Genomic DNA, 5,052 nt, shown 5'->3' on the forward strand with positions numbered 1-5,052 from the left:
GACCAGGTTAGAGCTCCAGTTAGTACTCGAGTTCAGTTGAGTGTTAGGTCGAGCACGTGTTTGACCCGGTATGGAAAGTGTTGTAAGACTGCGGGGGTAGCCGTAGCATTCACTAGCGGTCAGGTAGTATGGAAAGTGTTGTAAGACTGTGGGAGTAACCGTAGCATTCACTAGCGGTCAGGTAGTATGGAAAGTGTTGTAAGACTACGGGAGTAGCCGTAGCATTCACCAGCGGTCAGGTAGTATGGAAAGTGTTGTAAGACTGTGGGAGTAGTCGTAGCATTCACTAGCGGTCAGGTAGTATGGAAAGTTTTGTAAGACTGCGGGAGTAGCCGTAGCATTCACTAGCGGTCAGGTAGTGTGGGAAGTGTTGTAAGTCTGCGGATGTAGCCGTAGCATTCACAAGATTGGCAGATAGTGCTAGAGTGTTGTGTGACTGCGGGTATAGCCATAGCATTCACTAGGTTGGTAGATAGCATGGGAGTGTTGTTAGAACGCGGAAGGAACAGTAGTACCCACCAGTTTGGGTGCAACAGTGAGGGCGTGGCAAATCCACAGATTGGTCTACAGATTTCCCCAGATTAATTAGACCTGGTTGAGCCAGTGATAAGACCGTGGGAACGCCACTACATTTAGAAGATCAAGGAAGCAATGAACTCCTTTAGGTCGTTTGTGATATAAGGCTACCATGGGTCAGGTAGCAATCACTTTTATCCTTGGATTTGGTGACGTCGGGATTGGACGCATGGACCCGATCGGTTGGATCAGGAGGGTGTTAGAGCCATAGTGGTAAGATAACTAATGGTAATTATTGACAGAAGAGGATTTCGTTCGAAAGTTGTGTGGGGGCGACTGTGTGGGAGTCCTTTAAGCTCAGCGGCCGGGCTGGAACCCGGTATTTCAGATGACTGGTGAACGAATTGACACCAGGGAGGTCTCGGTAAATTTTGGAAAGCAGCCATGTGGCAGCATGCTGTTTCAGGCAGTTTCAGTGTTTTGGCAGTATTAGTGTTTTAGAATTTTAGGTATGGATGGGTAACAGATTGGTTGGGTTATGCTAAGTCACTCATAGCAGTATTATTTGAGCCTTAGCCAAGTATGAGTGATTTGCAGGGATAATTGGATCTGTGATTCTGTTTTCTAATGGGAACCTCGAGTTAGCAGAAGTTGAGTAGTCAGTTGAGAGCTAAGTGGACTGGGTTCAACAATAATAATTCAGTATGGGCGGTCTGTCAGGGAGTCAGACCATCTCAAGTCTACAGATTCCAGATTGAGTAATGTGATCATAATACAAGGAATTCGTTTATCTTTAGGTTTTAGAACCCTGCGGGGGATGGTTTTGGTTGCCTTGGAAAGGTTAGGTCATGCTCGGGATTGTGGTCATGTCATTCAAGTTGTATGGCATGTAAGGAATGGTGAGGAATGATCTCGAGGACGAAATCTAATTTTAGTGAGAGAGAGTTGTAACACCCTGTTTATTAAATAAATAAATAATAATTTAGCAATAAATAGACAAATTAATGAATGATTAGTAGCCCTAAAATCAATAATAATTTAGCAAGGTGTTGGTTTCGAGGAGTTAACTGTCATAATTTTAGAAGTTGGGGGTTAAAAGTGTAAGTCCCGGATTGGTTTTGTAAATAATTATGAAGGCAGTGACTACTTGGTAAATTATTGGGACTTAATTCGAAGAGATTTTGGAAGCTAAGGGGTCGAATGGTAACTGTTGGACTAAATATGAAAGGAATTATGGGAGCAGGGGTATGAAGAGTAAATTATGGACTTTGTTTGAAAAAGATTCTTATGAGGAGGGACCATTTCTGTCATTATGGAATGAAGTTTCAAGGGTGTCGGGTATATAACCCATCCCATAACCCTAACCCTAGGGAAAAGGATGCAGCCGCCACCACCACCCTTATGTCTCCCCCACCGGCGCCGCCACCATGCCGTTTCCGATCAGCAAATGAAGACAAAGACCACCGGACTTCCGCCATCCTTTATTCTTCCTTTCGTTTCTGCCACCGGTAACCGCTGCTGCTGCCGCCGTCGCTCGTGACCCTCCAGTCGCCTCCTTACCAATTGAACCCGTAGTATACCACCAAGGGAGTCGTCGTCGACTTTCGCTCTTCCCCCACGTCGGGATGGCTCAAGATCGTTATGGAGTGGTGGACTACGAGTGTCACTGTTGCATCCGTTGCCACCATTTCTTCTTCTTCTCTTCTTTCCGTTAGCCGCCGCCTGCTGCCAAACGCCATGACCGCCGTTGTTGTCGTTGCTGTCGCCGCCAATCGTGCTGCTGTCGTCGCCATACGCCACTAGGTGGGTGGGTGGGTCCATTTTGCAAACAAAAAAACGCGTGTGTGTAATTCTGCTATGAGTGTGTGTTGTGTTTGCGTTTGTTTGGCTGGAATTCACGAGAAGAGCCACCACCACCACCGTGAGGTGGTGGATGCCACCTTGTACCACCGTCGGCCACCACAAGGGTGGTTGTGTGTGTGTTTATCTTATTGTGTGTGTGATTATTTTGGGAGAATGGATTTTATAATTATAATAAGTGACCAGAATAATTAAGAAATTCATAACAACCACTGTGAGGTGGTAGAAGCCGCCTTCTGCCGCCACCAGCCGCCGTCTTGGCTGGCGGTGTGCTTTTGCTTGTGTTTAGATTGCTTTTGGGATGCTTGGACATAATTGGACTAGAACCATAACCACCACCGTGAGGTGGTGGCCGCCGTCGTGAACCGTCGTTGACCACCACTACCCGAGGTGGTAGTGGGTGGTGCCTGACTTATTTAACCCTAGTTGACCTAATGAAACCCTAATTGATCTAAAGACTTAGCTTTTGGGCCTAATTGGTGTGTTTTGGGTTGGAAACCCTATTTAGGGTTTAGAAAACCCTAATCTTGGAGATTTTAATTTGGACTTATCGGGACCCGCGTTTTGGGCCATTGGAATTGAATTGTGAATTTCACCGATCACACCGTATGATTTATCTAGTAGAGTGATGGACTTATTGGATTAAGTCCTTAATGGGTTAAGTGAGAAACACTTAACCCTAATCGTCATTTTATGTGAAAACCCTAATCTTGCTTGGGCCTTAAGTTGGGCCTTACTATTGGGTTTTGGTGATTGGGCTATTGATGGGCTATCCAAGAACAAGTATATGGACTAGAATATTTGAATGGGCTTTAGGGTAAGGCCCATGTGAGGGTTTGGGCCCAATTTGGAAAATTAGGCCATAGGTGGGCCATAGTTGGGCCTTGATGATTATGAGATATTGGACCAATATAATGCCAAATGTTTGGACTGAAATAAATGGTTGGGCCTTAGGGTAAGACCATGTAAAGGTTTGGGCCCAATTTGGAAAATTAGGCCATATGTTGGGCCTTGATTCACAGTTTGACTTTTGGTCCTTTGGATTGGGCCTTGAGTTGGAATCAAGCTAAGATGGGGGTAAAGTAGTCTTTTACCCCAAGCATGGACTTTTGGTTATGTGTTGGAACCTAATTATTAATTGGGTATTGTTTTGATGTTGACAGTTCGGGAACCTATCATCCAGCAGCCAGGGTTTTGTCTGCGGGACTTCAGCAGTGAGAGGTGAGTTACCTTCCAGTAGAAGTGGGTCTAAGGCCACAATGTCGGCCCACTAGTAGGAGTTGTTAGTTAGATGATTGTCTTCGTGATAATTGCCTGGTGTGCCACTATCTGTTATGCTTTATGTGCTAGTATGTTATGTTGTTATGTGGTAGTGGTAGGGGTGAAATAGTCCCCAGCTACCGGTTGAAAGATGCCGAAGGGGAGGCCAGCACCCAGTAATGTTAGGCAGTTACCGGTTGAAAGATACCGAAGGGGAGGCCAGCACCCAGTTATGCTAGGCAGTTACCGGTTGAAAGATACCGAAGGGGAGGCCAGTACCCAGTTATACTAGGCAGTTACCGGTTGAAAGATACCGAAGGGGAGTCCAGCACCCAGTTATGCTAGGCAGTTACCGGTTGAAAGATACCGAAGGGGAGGCCATCACCCAGGTATGCTAGGCATTATGTGTTTATGTGGTATGTGGTATGATGGGGGAACTCACTAAGCTTCGTGCTTACGGTTTTCAGTTTTGGTTTCATGTACTTTGTTTTCAAAGGAAAGGAGTCGGTGATCGCAGTGCATCACACTATGTTTTCCGCACATGAGATCTTTGGGATTACACTCTGATATTGTTTTATGATAACATGTTTTGATTATTGACACTTTGGTTTTGATTTGGGATATTATTATGAATGTTTTTATACTGTTCGTTTTATAATAACTTAATTATAAATGAAATTTTTGGTCTTAAAATTTGGGATGTTACATGTAGCCAACAAACCCGGGAGCATTCCAGATATAAGTTGAGGGCCGACTGGCGTGTCAGACTCATACTGAGGGCTCGGGAGCATTCCAGATACGAGGTGAGGTCCTAACTGGTATGCCAGACTCGTATTGAGGGCCCGAGGGTATTCCAGTTTGATGACTGAGTGGACCCGTTGTATATTGGCATTCCAGTCTGATGATTGATTGGGCCAGGGGTAATCCAGACCAATGGATGTGGACCTGGGGGTATTCCAGTCCGATGACTGATTGGACCCACCATGCTTGTTCGTTTATGTTATGTATTTTGTGTGGTGGTACTTTTGGGGAAACTCACTAAGCGTTGGATTATAGCTTTTGTTTATGGTTTCAGGTAATTCTGAGGATCGTGAGAATGCGAAGGCATGACTGTACACATCCTGATTATATATTGTTGATCTTGGGAGACTCTGTTTTAAATAATATTTTGGAAACAATGATTTTGTAAACACTTTTATTAGTAAATGGGTTGATTTGAAAAGTTTAAAGTGGTTGTGATTTTTGAGATGTTACAAGTTTACTTATGTCCACCTCAAGGAAACGCTCGACTGCCGACTGAGGAAAAGCCCGGCTATGGCAAGTACTGTCGAACTAAACATTCCAAGGTTTCGGGACAAGAAAGTAGTTGAGGACTACAAAAAGAGTTTACCTAGGAAGGTTGCTTCAACCAAGTTT

This window comes from Lactuca virosa, chromosome 3 (genome assembly GCF_052849685.1).
Source record: "Lactuca virosa cultivar CGN04683 chromosome 3, Lactuca_virosa_CGN04683_v6, whole genome shotgun sequence".
Classification (NCBI taxonomy): Eukaryota; Viridiplantae; Streptophyta; class Magnoliopsida; order Asterales; family Asteraceae; genus Lactuca; species Lactuca virosa.